General features: G+C 42.0%; 1 long non-coding RNA gene across 1 annotated transcript in view; it reads left to right on the forward strand.

Moving 5' to 3' along the window:
- The window catches only part of LOC116959910, a 72,179-nt gene extending 50,900 nt beyond the window's left edge, over positions 1-21,279 (forward strand). The window contains exon 4 of the long non-coding RNA XR_004406080.2: positions 21,065-21,279. This is a non-coding gene — a long non-coding RNA (uncharacterized LOC116959910). The remainder of the gene's footprint in view (positions 1-21,064) is intronic.
- The last annotated feature ends 642 nt before the right edge of the window (positions 21,280-21,921 follow it).

Consider the following 21,921-nt stretch of genomic DNA (forward strand, 5'->3'; position numbering starts at 1 on the left):
TGTAGGGCGCACAACTGCTCCATTTTCATGTTTGCTGCATAATAAAAGCAAGTAATATTCCTGACTTCAGAAAGAATAGGGCCAGATCTTCAAAGTAAAGAAAACTTCAGGGGGGGTTAGGTACCAAAATCCAGAGTGGGACCCTCGAGTCTCCACCTGCATACCCTTCTGCCTGCTTGAACGACCGAGGCTTTTGCAGCTTCTCCTGCACTGGGCTCTGGGTCGAAAGAGCATCGAAGCCAGTTCCATTCCCACGCTGTGTGTGTTGGGAGGGGGAGAGGGGGCAGCTCGGAGAATGGCTTGGCCAAGGTAAGTGTTTTGCTGCTCGGTTTGTGACTCCAGACTGGCCTTAGGATGTGAGGAACTTCGCCTCTAGGAGTTACCACATAGCCTACCTAGTTCATGAGAGGCTTCAGCCAGTTCCCACTGGAATGAAACTGGGGCTCTGGTGTGTGAAACAGCCCTGCCTGCACATGCTACTTGAAGCCATTCAGAAAGGCAGGGGGCATATAGAAAAGTGAAATTAATTCCTCGGTATGCAGCTGTCAAGTCATATGCTTTAATTTAACTTCATATTTCTTTTCTACGCTAACACAAAACACTGTCATTATGATGGAGGCAGTCTTGTTGTACCACCTATTACTCTTCTTGTTTAACAGTGAACATCAGGAATTCATGGTCTAGTGTTACTGTGTGTGTGTGCATGTATACATATACATACACATGTACATGTGTGTGTACATTTGTCAGTGGTAGTTGAACAAGTCCTGCTATTACAACACTACTGTGCAGCACCTGCATTTATGCAGAATGTTTACCAATTGAAGACAGTTCTCAAAACATTTCTCTTTCCCACGTATTGAATTTGTGCTGTATTTATTTATTTATTATATAATTTGTGCCTCTTCCAATTCATTCTGTCTCATGTTTTCCTTATCGGTGTCAGTTGTAGTCAATTACTTGCGTAAAAAGATTGAGGACCTAATTTATGGCATGATGACATACAGTAGATACACTGCTCCCATTAGAACCTGATGAAACCTCTCTATTAATTTTCTCAGTGTGCCAAGTCAAGTCACAGAGGGTAGACCTTAGATGAATAAAGCATATTTTCTTACTTAGCTCCGTTCCTAACTAGCTCAACTTATAGAAATAACATTGGCTGGCCAATGAAAACACTTCTTTGATAGTGGTAGGAATTTAAGATAAAAAACAGCTGGGTAAGTTTTTTTAGACAAAAGGAAACAACTTTGAACTCTGCAGACAATGTAGTTTAAACCCAAACAGATGTGGTTTAATCTTGGTTTTGATCCTCTTGTAGATTTTCTTTTAAAATGCATGCATGTGCACAGAAATGATGACTTTCAGATGTCTTGACATAATTTGTTAGAGTATCACCTTGGTGCATAAATCTCCTATGCCAAATACTTGTCTTTGAACATGGACTGAAAGATACCAAGGAGAACTGATGTTGTTCTTTCGGTGCTATCCTGCAACTGTGTAAAAGAAATAATATCATCGTACAAATGTAAAGTCTGTAAAATGAGAAACTCAGATGTGTTTTTCTGGTTCCCAATAAATCTGTTTACCGTGAGGGCCTAAAGTGGCTAAGACAGAAGAGACAGTATCAGACTTACTCCAAATTAGCAGTTCCCTTTGATCTGAGCCCAGCCCTAGCTTACGTTCATAGCTATTAGTCACATCTGGCATTTTCATATGCTAATTTTCCCCTCCTTTCCCCGTATATTAACAGAAGTGGAAGTAAACATATAAACAGACTTCCTTTCAATAGATAATCAACTTTTGTTATAAATGTGGTAGTGACACTTTCTTTCAGTGTATGTTCCAATCACCATTAAACTTCAAAGCTCACTGCAATCAAGACCTGCTTCTTCCCTACAGCCAAATCAGTGGATTGAATACAGGAGGGCTGGCTACAGATGGGACTCTACACAGATGTGAGCATCTCTTTCTCCCTGTCTCCTTTCCTTACTAAGATCAGGGAGATGGGATGGGAAAGATTCAGATCTGCAGGAGAAGAAGAGCAGGAGGCAGCCAGCATAAAGAACAACCTCTTTTCCACCTGGAAGAAGTGAAGAGCACACACAAAAAAACCCCGATGATATGTTGCTACCTTAAACTGAGGTTTGAGACCTGAAGCAAGTACCACTGATAGCTGGGGAGAAGTTACTTACAAACATTTTTGCACATGGGTACATATTTTTAGAGAGTCTCATATTTGGCCCTCAGGCCTCAAAAATATTTAGGCCCTTCACACACATAGAAACCAAGGGGAATTAGTCATTCAAATACCTTTTGAGTATCTGAGCCTTGCTCTTTTTTCCTGAAGTCTCTGTTTCTGGGATGAAGATACTATATGAGACTCAGCAGGGGAAAACTTTATTTTTTGGATCTTCAGGGTGGAAGGAAAAATATTGAAGATGTAATGCAAATGTGTCATAAACAAAAACACAACAGAAAAACCCAAATTAATTATCTTAAAGCAAACAAATTTTCTGATTTCTGGTCATTCTTTTGAGGGAGTTGATTTGTAATTTTAGAACAGAATGAAAATGCTGTGCGTTTCCCATGTCTTCATCATGTTGCAGTAAGTAGTTTTATAAATGATCTTTCCTGCCGAGCCCGAGAGAGCTCTAGGCTCGCCCTGTGCCAGGGATGTGTTGGTGCTACCTTGTCGGCAGAGCTCTGAAATTAGCCAGGCTTTTCCTGCTTCACCTCCTCTAACAGTCACTCCGAGCGCAGGGACCCAGAGGTAGGTGTTTTTAAAGCTAGAGATAAAGCCATCACATGATTTCTTACAAGATTAAAAACATGGCTTGTAATAGAATAAATACAGCCAGATATCCTGGCTTTTTAGCATGACCTAAGCAATTGTTGTTTTAGCAGATAGCAGGATGCTATTAGTAACCCGTTCTCAGTGCCTGGTGGAAAAATGGGTAAAGCTGCTGTAGATCTAACTCTTGAAGCTCATCTGGATTCATGTTATTATCTACTTTGCCAGAGAAGGCACCTGCTACAGCTCCACTTCTTCCCAAATCTTCAGGGTGGTACTGTATTTTATTAATATTTTCTTTTCTTCTTTTTTTTTCTCTGTCAGCAATAAGAGGCTTTTTGTATACAAACATTTATTTTAAGTGACCTTTTAAAATGAATTTATTGAGACATTTCACTGGTCCTTTTTTATCAAAAATCTTTGCCTTATTTGCTACGCAGGGTAGGGATTACAACAGAAAGTACTCACTGTAGAGAGCGGGCAGTCCGGGCAGCCAAATGGCACCCACTGCCTTCTGCACACAGATGTGGAAATACTTGGTGTATGGAATCTTGTGAATAAAACCCTCCAGGTTCACGTAACAAGATGATACGATAGCTGTACTTCATAAAGCATGGCCCTGCGTTACGTGAGTGAGGCTGGCAAAATACCCTTGAGTTAGCAAGAGTCAGGTCTCGAAAAGAAGGACGTGGCTCTGTGCTTAGTGTACGGGAAAAGCATCGTGTTTAATAATCCTGTATCTCCATAGATCCGACCCTTCTTTTTACCTTGCGTTACCTGCAAACGTAAGAGCAGATGTGCAAAGCGCTTGAGATTTGTTCTGGTTTCTGACTTCTTGCTTACAGCCTCTATTTGTCCTGCACAGGAGCAGTGTGTTGTGTTAGGCGCTTTTCTAGCATCTTCCAAAAGTGCCAAAGCCGCGGTGAACGTCGTGCATCCCCAACGTCAGCATCGCACGCCTGAGAGGCTCTGTCGCTGTTGTGCGGGCTCCTCCGCTTGCGCTTTCATTCGAGCTCCATCACTCCACAAACAGCACGAGACTGAAGTGTTATTTTGGCATTCACCAAGAAGAGCTGACTGACAGGCAGGTGGAAAAGGAGGCAGTAATGAATGGCAAGAGCAGTCATTTGCACAGATGACTACAGAAAACCTGTAATCAATTAATAATTTGCATGTTCAGAATAAAGATGAGTTGAGCAGTAAACTATTAACTGCAGTCTAATAGCTTCAGCTAGATGATAGCAGATAATTTGCTCTGCTTACATTAGCAAATAACTGCGGTAGTCAGGATACATCAAAATCCCAAACTGTTGCAATGGAATCTAAAATGTACCTATTCAGCTTGAACAAAACTCTGTTGGCATGCCTTCTGAAGAAAAATATTTTTTTCCATTAAAGAGAGTTTTTACCAATTATTTATCTCTTACAAAAAGTTCTTATTTTTCAGAAAAAGGAAAAGAAGCCAGAAACCTTCAGACTTCCTCCCGCTTCTCTGGTCCCCCAAAAGTCAAAATAAGAAAAAATTAGTATTTGAATTTCGATAACATCCCTGGAGCTTTCTGAATTAGTTCTTTAAATCTGCTGCTTTGTGCTTCATCTACACAGATCTATACAGTAAAGTGCCACTACACTCGACAGTTCCATCTGTGAAACATCCTGCTGCCATACTCATCTTAAAGTCTGGAATAAATCTTGTACGGACATCAGTGAGGCTGTGCCTAGACCTCTCCTTTTCTTAGAGGTGGCCAAGTTCTGAATGATCTGCAACAAATGTCTAGTGGCACAAATACAACCTATGCTTTATTTATTTATTTATTTATTTTTATTATTAAAAGCTGTGCATAAGTTGCAGGAGATTTAATTTTATGGCAAGTATGAGAAATCAGTTAAAAATATTTTAGGTAAGTAAGGAACAGGATTTCAAGTAATGGATTTTCTTCTTGTTTTTACATTTTTAGGGCCATTTTCCCTTTTTCTGCTGGTTTTGGGGTAGTTCATCACAAATCCAAAACAGCCCCATACTAGCTACTGTGAAGAAAATTAACTCTATCCCAGCCAAACCCATCCCAGTGGTGCATACTGTAAAAGCATAAAAATTGGGATTTATTAAATAATCTGAATCATTTAACTGTTGAGCAGCTTCTGACTCTATAAAGCAACATTAAATACGTGAAGGGACCCACTTGCTCAGTATTAAGGTTAAAAGACATGCTTATGACTTGTAATTCATGTATCACATCCACTTAAAATTGGTGCTTTAAAGCTTATCTCCTCAGATGCGGACAGCACTTACCTTGTGCATTGTGCTATTAAGTTTTTTAGTGGTTACACAATGTTATGACAATGATGCCCAGAGATGCTGGGATAGTCTGAGCAGCCGAATGGTGAGATCGGTGAATGAAATCCTGGGACAGGGATGCAATCACCTAGTGCTTTTCTGGTAACAAGTATTTATCCTGTGTTCTTTGCTTTTCCATCGGCTCTCCCCTGCCAGCTAATCAGAGCCACCAGAACCTGATCTCCGTGATCTAAAGAGCACCAGGAATTGCATTTCATGGGTGAAAGTTTTTCTAGCCGAACTTTCCAGTCCCTGCCATGCCCTCAAGGAGCTTTGCTGCTACAACATGTGTTCCATGCGGCTCAGCATCCCGTTGTAGTCACCTTAGGATAATTCTTGGCTTCAGTGAGAGCTGAGCTAGCCCTCACACTTTATAACTGGTTAAAAAGTATATATCTATCTGTCTGCATCCTCATTTTCAGATGGGTGATTATGTTACAGAACCAGAATTCCAGATTCATCCTTTTCTTACTTTCAGTCTTTTTGAAAGACATGAACTTTAGCCCGCCTCACTATCCATCATTTACAGACTTCTTTCTCTTAGGGAAACCTTCTGGACAATGTTGGCATGGGTGAACTTGCTCCAGACTGGGGGATGCAAGCCATATCGGGCCTGCTTATTTTTAAAAGTAATTAATTACCCTTTGTGTGTAAACGTAGAGGGAACAGAAGTTACGGAATTACTCTTGATTTGTATCACTGTTAGCTAAAGGAGTGAGCTCACTGTCTCACATCACCTTGTCTTGCCGTTGTCATGGTTCACGTTGCCTTGTATTAAATATTTGGCCCAGGCATCGTTCCTGCTGCTGGCTGATAGCACAGAGCAGCTGGAAAACTGTCTTGTCGGGGTATTTGCAAGCTGCTGGCACTGCAGTCTCCTGCTGCTCTTCCCCCAGCATGAGGAACACAGCGGACACATCCCCCAGGGCTCTGCTGGGCTGGTCTCCCCGTTCCTGGAAATCTGGCCTGCTCTAGGTTTTGTGTGCTTAGCTGGAGATGCAGCTGGGGTATTTGTGCATGTCCAGTACAGGTGCGGTATTCACAAAATGGGAGAATATGAGCAGCGTTACAGAAACAATATTTCCTGTGTTTAAGAGTCAGATTGCAGCTGCAGAGATTTTTAAATGTAGAGGCCTTTTATGATAATGGTATTGAGCTAGAGAGCAAGTCTGAGATACCGGCTTGGTAATAGCAATGCTCTTCTGTGCTTCTCTGTGATGTATTTTATGCTGTGTTTTAAACATTTTTTTTCCTTCATCTCCTACTTGTTGGGAAAGGTTTGGGATATACAGTTTGGTTTCAGTGCAGAACTTTCTTATGATTCAGACGTTTGGAACTGGAGTAAAATTTTAATAAGCTCCTAAGTGACTTAGACAAAATGGTGTTATGATAGTCACTCTGGCTGTTTTGAGGGTGCTAGCCTGTGTCATGTACTCACATTGCAATCAGTGATGCAGCTGCTGTGAAACAACCATCCTTCTTCAAGGGTGTTAGTGCTGTGTATACGTGCATGAGATACATTTCCCTGCTCTCTAATATTTAGTATTTAATAGTCCATTAGCTTATGAGATTGACAAGAAAAATGGCATACTCTGGAAATATTTATTCCAGATGTTGAAGAAGCTAAATTCTATTGTTTTACTGATAACATTTTACACAATTCTGTGTTGTACTAAGGAATGCCAAGGAATTACTTGCTGCCATGGTGACAATATTTGTGAAAATTCTAATAATATTATGGGTTAAATAATCCAATAGGCTTCATAATATTTCTTTTTCTCTATGGAAACTTTGGGATTTTTTTCTGTGTTTAAGTTCTTTTTTCTCTAGATACGTAGTCAAAATTGTTTGTCTCTATATATCCCTTTATACAAAATACTGCTCTGGGTTCTGGTTGGTGTTTTATATAGCAGATGTTCCAGTACGAGCCCACTTACCACCTCTGTATTATGCAGTTGCTTCTGGAGCAGCAGCACAGATCAATTTTGCTATTGGAAACTCTGAATGTGTGACATACTTCGGATGTAAAAGTGCTTTGTGATAAAGACATGGATTCCCTTAGTCCACTAAGACCAGTTGTCCCCTAGGGACAACATCTTTATTCCAGTTTGGAGAGGCACTCTCCCTTTCCACATGGAGTGCTGGAACAGCTCAGGATCCAGAGTTAACTGAAAACCAATTAAGGGTAGGGTTAAATATCCTGCTTTTTCTTCAGCTATGAGGTTTGAGATGCGGCCCTACAGTACTGATCTCAGTTTCTGGTCTCCCAGTCTTGTGCCATAACCGCTGGAAACAGTGCTGCCTAACTGGTTAAGTTAATTCAATTTGTTACAGTCAGTGTATTTTTTAAAAGTAGCAAAAGGTTAAATCAGAAAGTGTTGGGAGATCACCAAAGCTGATTCTAGAGGAACCAGAGGAGTCTGAATGCAGCGGGGGGAGAGTCGGTGAGGGCTGTAAACCGGAGCCAAGGCTCCTGGCAGGAGCTTGCCCAGCTGCCGACGTGGAAACTGTCACTTAGCGTGGAGGAGCATCAAATCGTGTTCACTAGGCTTGAGCGTGGACTCAGAGGGGCAATCCTCCACCCAAAAAGCTCTTACTACTCCTGTGATTAGTGAGTGTAATTAGGAAGTCTGTGTTCACTGGAAGGAAACTGCTTTGGTCTATGCTCTGGTATGGATTAAACTAAAAACTTAATCGTGTTTTGACTAATTGCTGTTGAAACTTTTCAGCAGAATGTCAAAACTTGCAGTGAGGCCACATCAGAACAATAAAGTACAGTAAGTACATGGCTGGTATTTAAAAAGAAAAAAAAAAAAAAAAAGGATGGATAGATCTAAGGGAAAAGAAATTACCAAACACAGTTGCTTGGGTTCCATAAAATGAAATTCAAGTTCAGTATATTAAAAAACATGTGGACTGTATTTTAAAACATTTTATACAAAGGCCTGAGAGCCAAAATGGAAAGATATAGCTGCTGATAAGTTCTCATGTTCAGAACAGAGCATAGGTCATGGATCAGGCATGAAAAAGGAAAACTAAAGGCAGGATCGAATGTATGATAGACTTCAGTAGGTTTCAGAAAACTCACAGATTTTTTGTTCCCAAACGCGGTGAAAGAAGGGCTCCTACTAGCCTTGGTGGACTTTAATTCAGGACTATACTGAACAAGATTTATGGGAGAGGGGGTTATAATTCTCAGATTCTGCTAGTTCAGAGGGCATCAGAAATTCTAGGGCTGACTCTCAACAAAAGGTACCTCAGCAGCATTTTCTGGTTGCAGTAGTGAGACAATCAGTTAAAACTCTTGAGTTTGGATGGCCAGCTTGAGTGGAGACATAATACTTCCTCTGCCTTACTGGTCTGTGTAGATGGTATTAGCTGGATTGGTAGTACATGCCCTAAAACAAAGCTCTGATTTTGGTTGGTGTCTCTGCGGATCAGGTTTTCAAAAGCTAAGCAGGAGCCTAAGAGTTAAGGCAGAAACCTAGCGTTTGCAAAAAGTACATATCCTACTTTGGTACCAGGTGGGTTTGAAAAGTTTATCCTGAGCTGTTTTCTTGTAACTTGTTAAAGACTAATGAAACACAGCTCTAAGTATACCTAACAGTTTAATGTGAAACAATTGGAGGGAATTATCCTGTGATTGTCTGCTGGAGACAGGGAAGGGTGTTTTGGACAGTATTTTCTGCTGAAGGCTGGTCTCTAGGGATCCTTTCTGTTAGCCCTTTGTTCACAGTCCTCTTCTCCAATATCTGCCATGACGGCTGGTATTTTTTATTCCTTTGCTTTACACCTGTTTTGTGTTAACAACCAGCAAAAGCTGAAGCGTGACGAAGAGAATTTGTCATATTATTGTGGTTCTGACACACCCGAGGTAGGATGCTGATCAATCATGTACGGGTGGCTGGCTCGTCAGATAGCACAGTCCATGCACACATATCTTGTTGCTGAAAGCAAGTTAAAATCATCATCGATTTGCAGGCGGATTAAGGAACATAATAGCATTCCCTTGCTGAAAGCTAGAGAGTGGCCCATTAGCAAATGTGGTTGGATGGTTTCAGTGGGCTGCTTTCAACATCTCCGTTCCTTTTGTTTTTACATCTTGAGGAAGAGAAGAGCATTTCAGGCACTCGGGACCTTCGCTTAGATTTAGGTCATGAAGTGGGCACTGGTGTAAAACCAGTTTGCACTGGTCACAGTATTTCCAAAGGAAGAGATTCCCAGGCAAACAGAAACAGTTCCTTCTGCGTAATTTTGTCCTGGAAAAAAGTGTCTTCATGAAGACTTCATTCAGTACTACTTTTCAAATGAGAACTGACCCCACTCATGCTGATATTATCTTCAAATTACATAGTTTTAATAATGCTGTATACAGCATTACTGTACTTGTGTTTCTCACAAATGAACTATTGTCTAGAGGTGACTGAAAAGCAGATCAGGAAATGTAAGGGAAGGACTCAGTGACACTTTAGTTTTATTTTTTAAAAGTCAGCACAATTTCCATCTGAAGTGAATTACATTGTACGCTTTATACTTTTTTGTTCTAAACTAGCAGCACTAAAAAGTTTGATTCTAGCAGATTCTTATTTTATTTTTTCACATGCATTGTAGTCTCCCATTTACTGAAGGAAACCTGGAAGGATTTAAAGAAAATTGTTTAAGAGAGAATAAATAATATTCATGAGATCCCTTATATCATGTAGAGGAGATGGAGAATGCCAAGATTACAGACTAATTCTTAGAAATAACTAATCAGCATCGCGGCCAGCCTTGCAAATGATTTCTCCTGCAGCAATTGAAAATGGGAGTACCAGGTGGGAGCAACAAGAACAGGAAAATTGCTGTAGCATGAGGCAGAATGGGTATTTGGAGTTTTCTGCTTCAGAAGAAGCAGCACGCCTTGAGCTGTGCTGCTGAATTTGTTACAGCTGAGCATTTTGTTGCACTGTTTAGATTACTTTAGTGGCACCTGCCAAGTTTTACTGTGCTTTACCAATCTAAGTGAACATTTGTACTTTGCAAACCTGTGCAGGCAAGTCTTTTTGCAAGCGACTTAAATTTGTGTATGTTCAAGTACTACATATTCTTTCTGGTACAAAGAGAAAAGAGTGCTTAAAATCCTAAACGCTTTAAAATGCTAAGAATACAGTATTTCAGCAATTGATTCTGAGCTGGGAAAAAACTTGAAATGTTAACAATTGTCACAGAATAGAATATTCTTGAGCTGTCACGATGCCTTAGGATAGCCGAAACCCTGCTGCTGTGCAACGGCTGTCTCCGTGCCAAGCTCCTCGGGTGCACAGGGGTTTCCATCAGATCCTCCCCAAAAGGGGATGCGATGGGTGACACATCATCAGGCCTGCCTGGCGTGCAGGACGTGCCCTGGGAGCGTGGGGCGTGCCCCACAGCCCAGGTGGGCACAGTTTAGCTGCTCCTGGGCCTCCCACAGCTGCAGGGGATGAGGAGGAGCTGGTCTGGCCCCCACCTGGGGCTGAGCTGCTCCGGGCTGTGTCCTGGTGGAGAGTGTTGTGAAAGTTTGATATTTCTTTCTATCTCCAATAGGGTAGGATTTTTAATTTTTTTTTTTTTTTTTCCCTCCCCCCTGGATGCTGGTCTCGTCCTCGTCCTGGTGACTGGGTGAGTACAAGGCTTTTGTGTGCGGTGGGTACTGCGTGGGCAGGCTGCCTTGGGATGGTGTGTAGATACCGGTGTGAGAATGAGCAGTGTTGTTCTAAGAGGAAAAAGTCTCAGAGGGCTTCAAGTATTAATTCTTCTGTAAGCCTAGCTTTGATTCCAGTCATGCGGAATATATTCTTGCAGATCTGGGAGTGAGAGAGAAGCTTATGATTTAATGTTTAAGTACCCGCCTCCAGAAGCACTTGAAATTGCTCTTTCAGTGCAATGTAACTAAATAATTCCAGGATTTGATATCTGAAAGTCTTTCAGCTCTAGGAGTAATACTAATAAGAGTTCTTTCCTTTCTTTCAGAGGTATTTAAAGGGGAAAATTGTGAGTTTAGGGTTGAGAATCTCTTACTGGTAGAGGCCTGGAATCTGGCTGTTCTTGCTTTTAAGCCAATGCAATTTTTTTTGGGGGGGAAAACACCTTTCCTGTTCAATGGGAACTACTGTTTTTCTCTGGGGAAAATAGGAATAATTTTCTTTCTATGCTGAACTAGAGTGTTTGAACCCTAAATACAATCAGAAAACATTTAACATCTAATCTCTGTAAAAACATAATTATCAGCTTTATAGCAGTACTTCATGCTACCCAGATGGACGGTGATGTAAATGGAAAGGACTGTTCCTGGAGAAGGGGGGATTTATTTAAGGTACTTTTAGACTTAGCACTACTATATGTGGCTCCTTTGTTCCACTCAGTGCTCAGGGCTGCTCACAGCTGGCTCGTTTGGAGACTGTGGGCAGTATGGACAGGAAGGTCTTATGTTTGCTCTTCAAAGATCTGCTGCCACCGATGTGGACCCTAGATAACTGGAGAGCAAAGAGAGGAGCTGTAACTTGCTGTGATTTTTCTGGAAAATCAAATTGTATGGCTATAGATCATGCAACAGGGAAGCACTGAATAATTTGGTTTGGATCAAAGGACTTTCTCACCCTGTCCCAGCCCGTCTCGGTTCCATGACCTCTCTCAACCTCCCCATGAGGTATGCTGGGGTGTGCAAATGCCCAAACAGCCCCTCTCCTCCCAGCCCTGTGACCACACATACTTGACATCAAATCTGCAGGTTTCTCTCCTCCCTTGCTGTGTCCCCCTCTTTCCCCGGGTACCCTTGTCGTGTGTTTTCCCCAGGGCTGCACAAGACGCTGCTGAGGGAGGGAGCAGTAATCCCTCTGGGTGGTGAGTCTGGAGATGAAGGGTCCCGGGGGCTCTCGCTCCTTGAGGAGAGTTTTGAATAATGTTGTTCTGATCGATTAAGGAAATGGATGAGGTCTTGGTTCACGGGTCTGAAGTTGTGTTTGCAAGGAGCGGTATTTGAGTCTGTTACAGTAAACTGTGTCACTTGGTAAGGCGAACTCCATGTGAGCTTGAACTGCAGCTTGTTGGGAGGGAGCAGAATTCAGCAAGAAATGATTCACTTCTTGGAGGCAGTACCTGGGTTTAGGACCAAAGGGGTTATGGAAGTGCAAGTATTTAACTGGAGTATCTTCTGTAGAAGAGTGTGGGAGAATGACTGAAGTGTGGACCACAGCCTTAGTTTTTTTCTAAAGCTTAAAAGCATATTAGGTTATCATTATCACTTGTCAATCCTGAGCTGATTAAGCTTGGGGAAAATGTTACTAGGCTGATAGCTCCTTACCCAACACACACTCAAATGGCTTTCTTGGAATGACATGCAGAACTGTTAATAACACGGTGCATGTCTTATTTGGGAGAAATCTGAAGAACCACATTAGAAATTCTGGAGAGAGTGTATCCATCAGTGGAGGAAAACTTATTCTTTGGTTTGCTGGTATTTCTCAGATTTGCTTGTTGCAAAGAACAAGCAGTGCAAAAACTGCTTCCACTTCTACTTGCTGAAAAGCAAGAGCTGTGGCATGCCAAGATTAGAGCATGCAAGTATATTGAAATTGGAAAGATACTTCTATCCAGATGTGAAGAAGCATTTGGCTTCATTGAGCAATTTTTACATGCCTTAGCGTGGCCACACAAACTATTCTGTCCCTTAGAGATTGAACGTGGAGCTGGGATCCTGCTGCTGCTGTAGCAGGAACAAAGGGTGTTATAAACAGAAAAACACTCTGCTGCAATTTCTGGTGGCCAACATCAACATAAACATGGGAGGTGTAAACAAGAAGGAAATAAGGTACCAAGAAACCTTTTCAAATTGAAATGCCACAAGACTTTTGCCGGTTAGCTATGCTTTGTGTACAGCTAATGAGAAGACAGTCATGCCTATTTTCAGCCTAATCAGTGAGACTGGGTTTGTCAAGATGATTAGAGCTCAGGTGTGCCGCAGGCACCAGCAAGCGGAGGAGCAGGGCTGGAGGGAGGCTTGCAGAGGGCAGTGCTGGGTGTTGATGGCATCCCAGATGACAGCAGCTGGGCATGGGTGACACATTGTGGGTGTCAGGGCTCTGGAGGAGCGTGAAGTTTGGGAGAGAATTTCTGGCTTGTGTTTACAGCTTGCTGTGACACGCTGTTACGGGCGCTCTGCTCTGTGAGAACAGAGCGGTGACAACTGTGTTACTCTGGCTCTAATGTTGCTGATCTTAAGAGCTTCTTGGCATTGTTCCTGTTATTATTTCCTCCCTCTGACAGCAAACTTTTGTCTTATAGCTCTGCAGTGTGGGAACCATCATCTTGTCTAGGGCAGTAGGGAGGGATGCACACAGTGCTACCACAGTGGGGTTTTGCTGTTTGACTGCAGCCTCTCAAAAGCATGATATGTAATGTAGTAAGAAGTTATAGAAAGCTTGGTAAAAGTGGAGAAGAGCTTTCCCCTTCCTTTATTGATGACCAGTATCAGGCAACTTGCAAGCACTTGAGCTAGACTGGCTCCCTGGTAGCTCCTGTGCAAGCTGTGGCTTTTCCTCCAGACTTCTCCCACCTGCAGCATGCTCTTTTCTAGGTCTGCTGTTTTCCTTGTACTTCAAGGTGCTGACTCTTCCCTTGCTTTGCTCTCTTTTTTAGTGCAAGAATCCCTCCCAGTGAGGGACGAGTTAACTGCAGCATTGTGCAACTGCCAGGCAGTTTGGTTTCTTGTGTCCTTGTTCAAGAGGAGACATTGGCTTGTAAATATTCATCTCTGAGTTACGATTATGCCTTAGACCACAGTGGCTACAAACATCTTCCTATAATATATTTTGGCAGGGCTGAGTTGATTAATGAAGCTAGAAGCATGAGAAGGAAAACTCTGGGAAACTCCTATGCTGCACTTAAACTATCTCATGTAAATGAATATTTCTGAAACATGTCTGCTTTAAATTTAGGCCCAGGGGAGAAAATGTGCTGATACATGTGAGTAGTCTGATTTCCTTCCCAAGCTCAGCAAGACTCTGTGCCAGTAAAGGGCAGAAAGAAGCTTGGAACAGAGAAACCAGAAGCTTAATGTTTCTAGCTGTTGAATGAAAGAATTGGGCAATTAAGGAAATCACTGAAGGACAAAGTATCAGCATCTTAAAAGTCCTTCAGTGTTGTCTGACACTGTCCCTTTAAGACGTGCTGTGTTGAGGTAATGAGTTCTTGAGGTAATGACTTTTTAATGTATTTAAGGGAAACAAGACCACCCTGATTAGCTGTAGTTTTATTTTCAAAAGCAGTTATGATTACTGAAACGTTGTCACATGTCATGAATCACTCAGTTCTGTGGCCAAGGTATCGCATGCTTGCTACAAAGCTATTAATTCTAGTGGTTAGGCCTTAAAAATATCTTTCCCATTTTGAGGCAGTTTGGCAGCTGCACCAAGTGTAAATATGTCGATGCATATTTTCCTACTGGAATCAATGTCTTGGTAACTTCAGTGTAAAGATTGTGAGATTCTATGTCTGATAGTGGCCATAGGGCTGGGAAAGGGGCTGCTGTGAGCACTGAGGAGTCCAAGGCACGTCATTCCACGGGTGCTGGGACTGAGGTCAGTGGTCCTGCCCCCTCACTGTCCCACTGTCCATCCCTGTTAGCTGTACTGGATGATGTGTCCCTGCAGCTGCACGGGCTGAAGACCTGGCTTGAAAAAAGCTGTTGTGTGGGTTTTTTTTTTTTGTTTTTTTTTTTTTTTTTTTTGTTTTGTTTTTTTTTCCTCCTGGTTGGATCACTTTGGAGATCCTGCTTGTCACGAGCCTGTAAGAATTCATGTGGGCCAAATCTCCCCAGAAATGGTGCAGTATATTTGTGGGGAAGCCCACGAGCCCGCGTAGCAGTCTCTGTCTCAAGGAGTGCACTGGAACATGTTCTCTGATAATTCCCTCAAGCAAATCTGTGTAACTTGCCACAGAAATCTGCCACTGGATGTGGATGTTCCAGGGGTTGTACCATGCCTTGAAAAAGCTGCTGGTGAACTTAATTGCCAGTGGAAATCCTTCATAGCTGAGCTGTATCTTTTCAAGATTGTTACTGAGAAAAGTTCTCTTTTTTGTTTTGTTCCGTATTTATAAATGTACAGCACAGGCTAAAGACAAAATGGAAGTCTCCTAAATGTCATGTCAATGTGTATAAAGCTAAGGGCACGTTGAATGGCTTAGTGTGAAGAAGTCTGTAATACTGTCAGCATGCTGATGTTGGAAACCTCACTGCATGTTGGTCTGAATTTTCTGAAGTGACTGGTGCATGCAGAAAGACATGATGCAAGTTCTGATTTCTTGCAGGTGGATGCATCGTTTTAAAAGGTGTGTCAAGCTGAGCACACATAATTCAAGCCACCTGAAATACTAATTTTCAATTTCTTCCACCTGGAGGGGTGGCACATCAGTGACTCGACACCTGCACTGCTTGATAAGCTGGCAGTGGAGGTAAAATATCTTGATACGAGTTAAAAGATTAGTGACTCCTCAAAAACTTTGCGGTGAAACTATATCTCGCTAGAAATGCTAGCTGAACTTGAATTCCAAAGGTGGGCACTGTAGCATTATTTGAAGATGTTTGCTATTGTGATCAATACGAGTTGTGCTTTTTGTGAAGCTTCATATTCTGCAGTTCTGAGCGCGGTGCTGGGTATGTATTTCATTGTCAATGTCTTTTAACTCATTTTGTGTTCCTCAGCATTAATCTTTCCTTGTCAATGTTTTCTAAATCTAATCCAGCAGAGCCTCTGGAAAATAAAGCAATTGTTTAAATTGATGGTTTTGAACAAAATAAATCATAAATCAGTATATAATCTTTGAAACCTCTTTTCATCTAGAAAGTTGGATTTGTTTTTTTATGTTTTTTTTTTTTTTTTTTTTTGGTGGGGTGTTTTATTGTGGCTTTTTTTGTTTGTTTGTTTGTGTGGTGTTTGTTTTTGTTTTTTTTTTTTTGGTTTTTTTTTTTTTTCCCCCTCTGGAATGTGATTATAAAGCATAGATTAGAAATACACAAGAAGACCATGCCACCTGCAGGTGCTGGGGAGAGGGTGCATTTCTCAGCAGTGTCCAGGGCTGGCAAAACCGCTGAGCTGCTTCTTGTGCTGGTCTGTGGAAGATCAAAATAAACACGCTCAGTTTTCTTTCATACTTCAGCAAGTGGAAGGCATGAAATATAATAAGAGATTGTTCTTCCAGAATCCCCATGTTAATCAACACTGACTAAATATAAGTGAAAATGGCTCAGATGAGGAGGGCTTGGTGGAGTACAGTTTTTCTTTTTGTTGTCTTTACAGAAAGTGGCACGTGGAGCTCTAGGTCTGAGATCCCCCATGAGCCAGAACCCAGATGCTTTCGTTTATTGGCTTATGTATTAACTGATGTTCTTCTCCTTAGTAAGAGGCTGATGTCTTAGAGTCTGTCAGGGAGGTAAAAAGATGGAGCTGTATTTTTCCTAAGGGTGAACTGGTACATAGGTCAGTGAAGCTAGTCAGATTTCTGGCTGCTTATTGTCAAATCTTTAGCTATTTGGGAGCTGAACCCCAAACACGTCACATTGCACAAACAACATAGGAGCATTGCCAGAAGCCAAGCTGGTTTTCAAGTTTGAAGCTGCCTACAAATAAACCGTGAAAACAGTGAGAAAGAGCATGGATAGGAAATTATTTAAGGTAGAACAAAATGAAGTAATGGAAGACAGCATGTGTTGCTAATTACCTGCCATTCTGATTTCTGAAGTAATTTTTCATCCATGAGCCATGCGGTCAAATACAGCAGCAAACCAGGAGTGTATATTCTAGCTTGTGGGCATGTTAAATACTGGGAATTGACGTTGTGTCATTGCTGCCATTTAGAGTCGTCGTGCGATAGCTTGGGGAGTGCTGCCGGGGCTGGGTAGTACATCATAAATCATAACTGCGTAAAGATGATCTGCAGTATCTCCCCAGGCTCAATTTCCACTTGTAATTGGCAGATGAAAGAAGACTCAGAACAATTATCTGATATTAATTACGTCAAAGACTCTTTGGATGCTCCTCGTCTTTGAAGTCTCAATTCTTGACATGACCAGAGCGCTTTGCGCGGGGGAAGGGGGGAGGGAGAAGGTAACTCTTTGGGCAGTTTTAGTCAGAGCTGTCTTGTGGACCTGGTATGGTAGAACACCACGACCGTGTTGGTGCACTAGGTCAGCAGCATCTGGGCCTGGAGCTTGGTGCTGGGCTTTCTGGAGAGGAAAGCACAGGGCTGAACGCTGAGCACCTAATGCCCTGCAAGGCCTTCACAGAATCCAGTGTAGTCCTGCCCACTTCAGCCTGTGAGAAAGTGTAATCTCTTCATTTAGGTGTTTATGCATAGTGGGCTGAAAACTATCAACAGGTACTGAAAATTGAAGCCCTGAAACAAAGTAGCTGTGCCATACCCACTGCAATGAAAGAGGAGCATTCCACAACTAAGACTTTCATAGGATAACTTATGCTGTGAGGGTAGGGAGATGTGTTTTTAGCGTGATATGGGCACCTCTAGCAAACCAAAATCTTTGAATTCTCATTTTGCAGAAAAGCTATCTGTAAAGTGAAACTACTCTTGCAGATGAGACTGGACAATAATGCAAACCTTGTTTTGGCAGCGTGCTTTCATCATGTATGAGAATGTGAAGGAGGACAAATTCTACTGTAACTATGCCCTAATGATACACCTCCTCTCAACCACAATGCAGTCACTGAGTTGTGTGCACTGGGCAGCAGTGAGGAGTTCCACTAATTCCAGAAAAATCCTGGATCAGATAGAACTCTGTTGGAGGAATGTTCTGCATAGGATGCACAGTTTATCTTCTGGGCTTGTATGGACTATTCCTGTACTCTGACAGTCCTGAGATTTGATTTTTTTTTTTTTTTTTTCCCCCCCTTGCCCTCTCTGATGTCTACTTTTGTGGCAGCTCTGTTATGGAATGGCAAGAGAAAATGATATTAATGATCCCTAAAGTAAGGAACTACTCTGCAATCTGTGAGGGCAAACGGATGCTTTCTGCATTGTTTCAGAAGGGTGTAAATGCTGCTGGAGGGTATCAGACATGTGATGTAAAGCTGGAGCAAACCTGCAGCCCAAAATGAACATAAGTAGTAACTCATGCCTTGGATGGAAGTTACAGGATTGAGTTTGCTTGGATTTTTTCACCCTATGGTTCAGTCTGTAGTGGGTGTAAGGACTAAGTTGTTGCTTCAGCCTCCCAGCATGTGGGGCATAAGTTTAGCTGCTTTCAATTCTCGATGCCTGTTTTCATGAATGCTGCCAGCATTTAGTGTATTTGCCACCTATTCTTGTCCTTCAGGTTTACTGGAATCCATGCAAAGGCTTCCATGCTAGTGGAAGAGGACAGACAGATGCACGGTGTGATTTAATATAAACTTGTTTTCTTAGGAATCTAGGCAGGGAAAGTGGAAGTAGTCAAATATAAATACATACCTCCCTTGCATTGCTTCTGTTTGATCAAGCATCCCAGTGTCTGTGGGACTGCAGAGAGAAACTGTCCTCTGAGGGTGGCATGAATAATGGCACTCACACTCTTTTAAAGCAGGGTAATAATATGCAATATTTATTGTATTTGCTTGAATGCTCAAAAATTACGTTTTGCCTGAAAGCTATACCTGGCCTGGCCCCTGGAGGGCACCAACAGCCAACATTACACCTTTTTTCACTTGCAGTTTAGCTATTATCCAGTGACATACAGCACTATGAAGATGGCAAATATATCCCCCACGTATAGATTAAAGTGAACTTGCTTTGCCTTGCATAATTTGGAAATTCAAAAGACCAATTTCTTAGTGTAATTGAAAACCACTACATTTCTGGCTTATTCATTGAATCAGTATTTCCAGTTAGAATTCAAATTAATCTTTCTACCTTTAAACAAGATAACGAGGGTGTAGTTATATTTACTCAGCCCTTTAACAATCAGGTTCAGCGTAGCTGCATATGATTAACTCCACATACACAATTGCAAAAGGTTAGTACGGGCATGATTCAAGTCATAAGGGAAATTCATCTCTTAAGGATGAAAATCTGAACCGACAGTTCAACACTCGGCCTAATGCCTGAGTCCCTCTGGAAGGGAAAAGTAAAAAAGGCAGAGGAGAAAGGCGAAGCGACCAGCCCAACGTAAGAGCCATGTCACCTTGTGTATGCTTCCCTCTGTGTGTGGTTTTTTTTTTTTTCATTTAGCCTGGAGTCCTTTTACTTTAAAGTTGCATTAATGCAACTTTACTGAATTACTTCCAACACCTGTCAAAAAGAGACATGACATCCGAGTGCATTTGGATTTTGTGTGGGCTGGTCAGCTGGAAACACAAGTCTGAGGTTTGCACATGGAAGCATTTATCTGGAGCACATCCTGCTCTGCATCACAGGCATCTGATGTGGTGGATAAATTGGGTGGTAAAATTCCCTAATTCTGTGAAATATTAATAGATGGGTTTTAAGAGATGACCTCTCTAAAGAGAAGCCTAAGGGATAATTTGACCAGTATCATCCTAAATTCAGGCACCTGAGACTTTCTGTGGACTCGCTTGGTCTTTGGAGGGGCTTGGACTGACTCTTCTCTTCACAGATTGTGTAACAAGGCCAAGCTCCTGAAATTCAGGAGAATTAAACTGGATCCACAGAAATGATCAAGTGTTGGTAATCAAAGGCTTTTCAGTCTCACTAGTCCAAGGCGCAGTGGCTGAATGTTAAAAAATGTCAAACAGATCTGCAGAGAACAAGGCAAGGGAGCAGCTGATTAGAGGCTTTGTTGGATTCTCCATGACTTAAAATGTCCAAATAGAGATCAGATACCTTTCTGAAAGCTCAGCTCTAATTCCAAGATTAATTATGGGAAGTCCAATCTGCCCTATGTTATACAGTAGGTCAATATAAAGAAGGTGATTTTATTTATTTATTTTTTTAAATGCATTAATAGGGAAGGGGAGTTGCACAAGGTCACATCAGACAGGTTTGAGGGCAGACGCTGTGCTGTCACACCGCCTTTCTGCGAGAAGGTGCTGAACAAGTCCGTGTCGCCTGCAGCTGCTTTCCCAGCATCTTATGTGGCACTGACTTTTCTGATGCTGAAAACATTTTCAGTTGTTTGCCAGATAGCTAGGAGGCACGGTGGATAGATGGGCACCCCCGATTTCCCTGCAGGCTGCTGCAGGGGAGCAGATGACTCACACAATGGTTCAGCTGGCAGCGGCCTTTGCAGAATGCGAGAAGTTTCAGATTTTTGATCCTTTTTTTCTGGGAATGGCAAAAAGTTAAAAGATTGTTACTAGAAATAGATGACGCTCAGACTAGCACAGCTTCAGTGCAGTGGGCTTGTGGTCTCTAACAGCGTTCCTATCATCTGCGTGAACTGATGTTTTTTCATTGCCTGTGAGGCTAAGTTGTGTGTCTTTGCATTTGCAATAGTCTGAGACCGTAGGCAGCCGGTGCACTGTGACTGCTTAAGCTGTGCTTACTTGATTCGTGTATGAGCATGAGGTCGCGTACAGAGGGCACCCTTCAAAATAAATGTTATTAATAACTAGTTGTTATAGCATCATAAGCAATAGCCGTACAGAAATACCCTGAGGTGGGGTTGTAGGTGCATGTCTGGGTTCCACTGTCACAACTTCTTAGCTGAATCTGGCCTGCCAGCTGCCTCATGCAAACAGGCAAGAGGCAATTTTTCTAACAGGCTTCTGCTTTCTGCTCTATCAAGCAATCTGTGGCTCATGTTTCATTAATTGAAACTTGCATTCTCATTTATACTTGTGCAAAAGGAAAGTGAATATTCAATTTACACGTGTTTATATTTAAACACCAACATAATCTAATACCCTAAAGAAGGGTGAAGTTCTTTGCTGGCTGCTATGCTAATTGCCCTCCCTGTCATTCATTTGCAGGTCTGGACTGTGTTACCTCTGCATCCGTCTCTGTTGCAATGTCAGCAAGCACAAGCCGGGATGGCGTGCAGATTGTTTTAATTTGCACCGGGGACTGTCTTTGGCTCTATGAATAAGGAAGCACCTTTAAATATTTCCTGCCTCTGCTGACCTGAGTGCTCCTGATTTCCAGCTCTGCACCGCATGTCTGCGCTTGGCCAGCAGGATCAGAGCTGGGCCTACAAGGTGAGTGTAAACAAATTTATAATGAAGTCATTAAATTCATGTAAGTTGTTTTTTTGTCTGTCCAGCATCTCAAATTACACCATGGACTTGATATTTCAAGTAGTAACATTACTCTGCTATTGAACTAGCATGGTGATGTTGGGTGGGACTTGCTAGTTCTTCTGACATCTTCACTGTGGGCCGTGAGTCTGTTGAGCAGAATCTGTGCTTTGGCTGTGAGAAGAGACGGGGATGGAATTTGCTTGGGCAATCTTATAAGCAGTCCTCATGTTACTTTTAACTTGTAGGATCTAAGTAGATAGTCAGCTATCCCTAATCTATCCCCTGAACGAGTCTACTGTGCTCAGCATAAACTGGAAAGAGAAGAGATTGTGTCCTAATATACTTTTTTTTTTTTTGAAAGACTAGCCATTGAGCTTGCTGTGTGAAATCCTCCCCTTGAGTTACTATGGGGTTTTATTCTGTATGGCATCTTACATATGTTTTTCAGTCACAGACTGGAATAATTCCAGGGAATCTGCTCTGCTCTGTTGCCTAATTAATAATACATCTCTTTAAAAAATAAAGAAATCAATGCATATTTAACTGGTAAGCAGGAGTAGCTTCAAAAGCACCATTTCAATCCATGAGCT

This window comes from Tyto alba, unplaced genomic scaffold, assembly GCF_018691265.1.
Source record: "Tyto alba isolate M040663 unplaced genomic scaffold, T.alba_DEE_v4.0 Super-Scaffold_3, whole genome shotgun sequence".
NCBI lineage: Eukaryota > Metazoa > Chordata > Aves > Strigiformes > Tytonidae > Tyto > Tyto alba.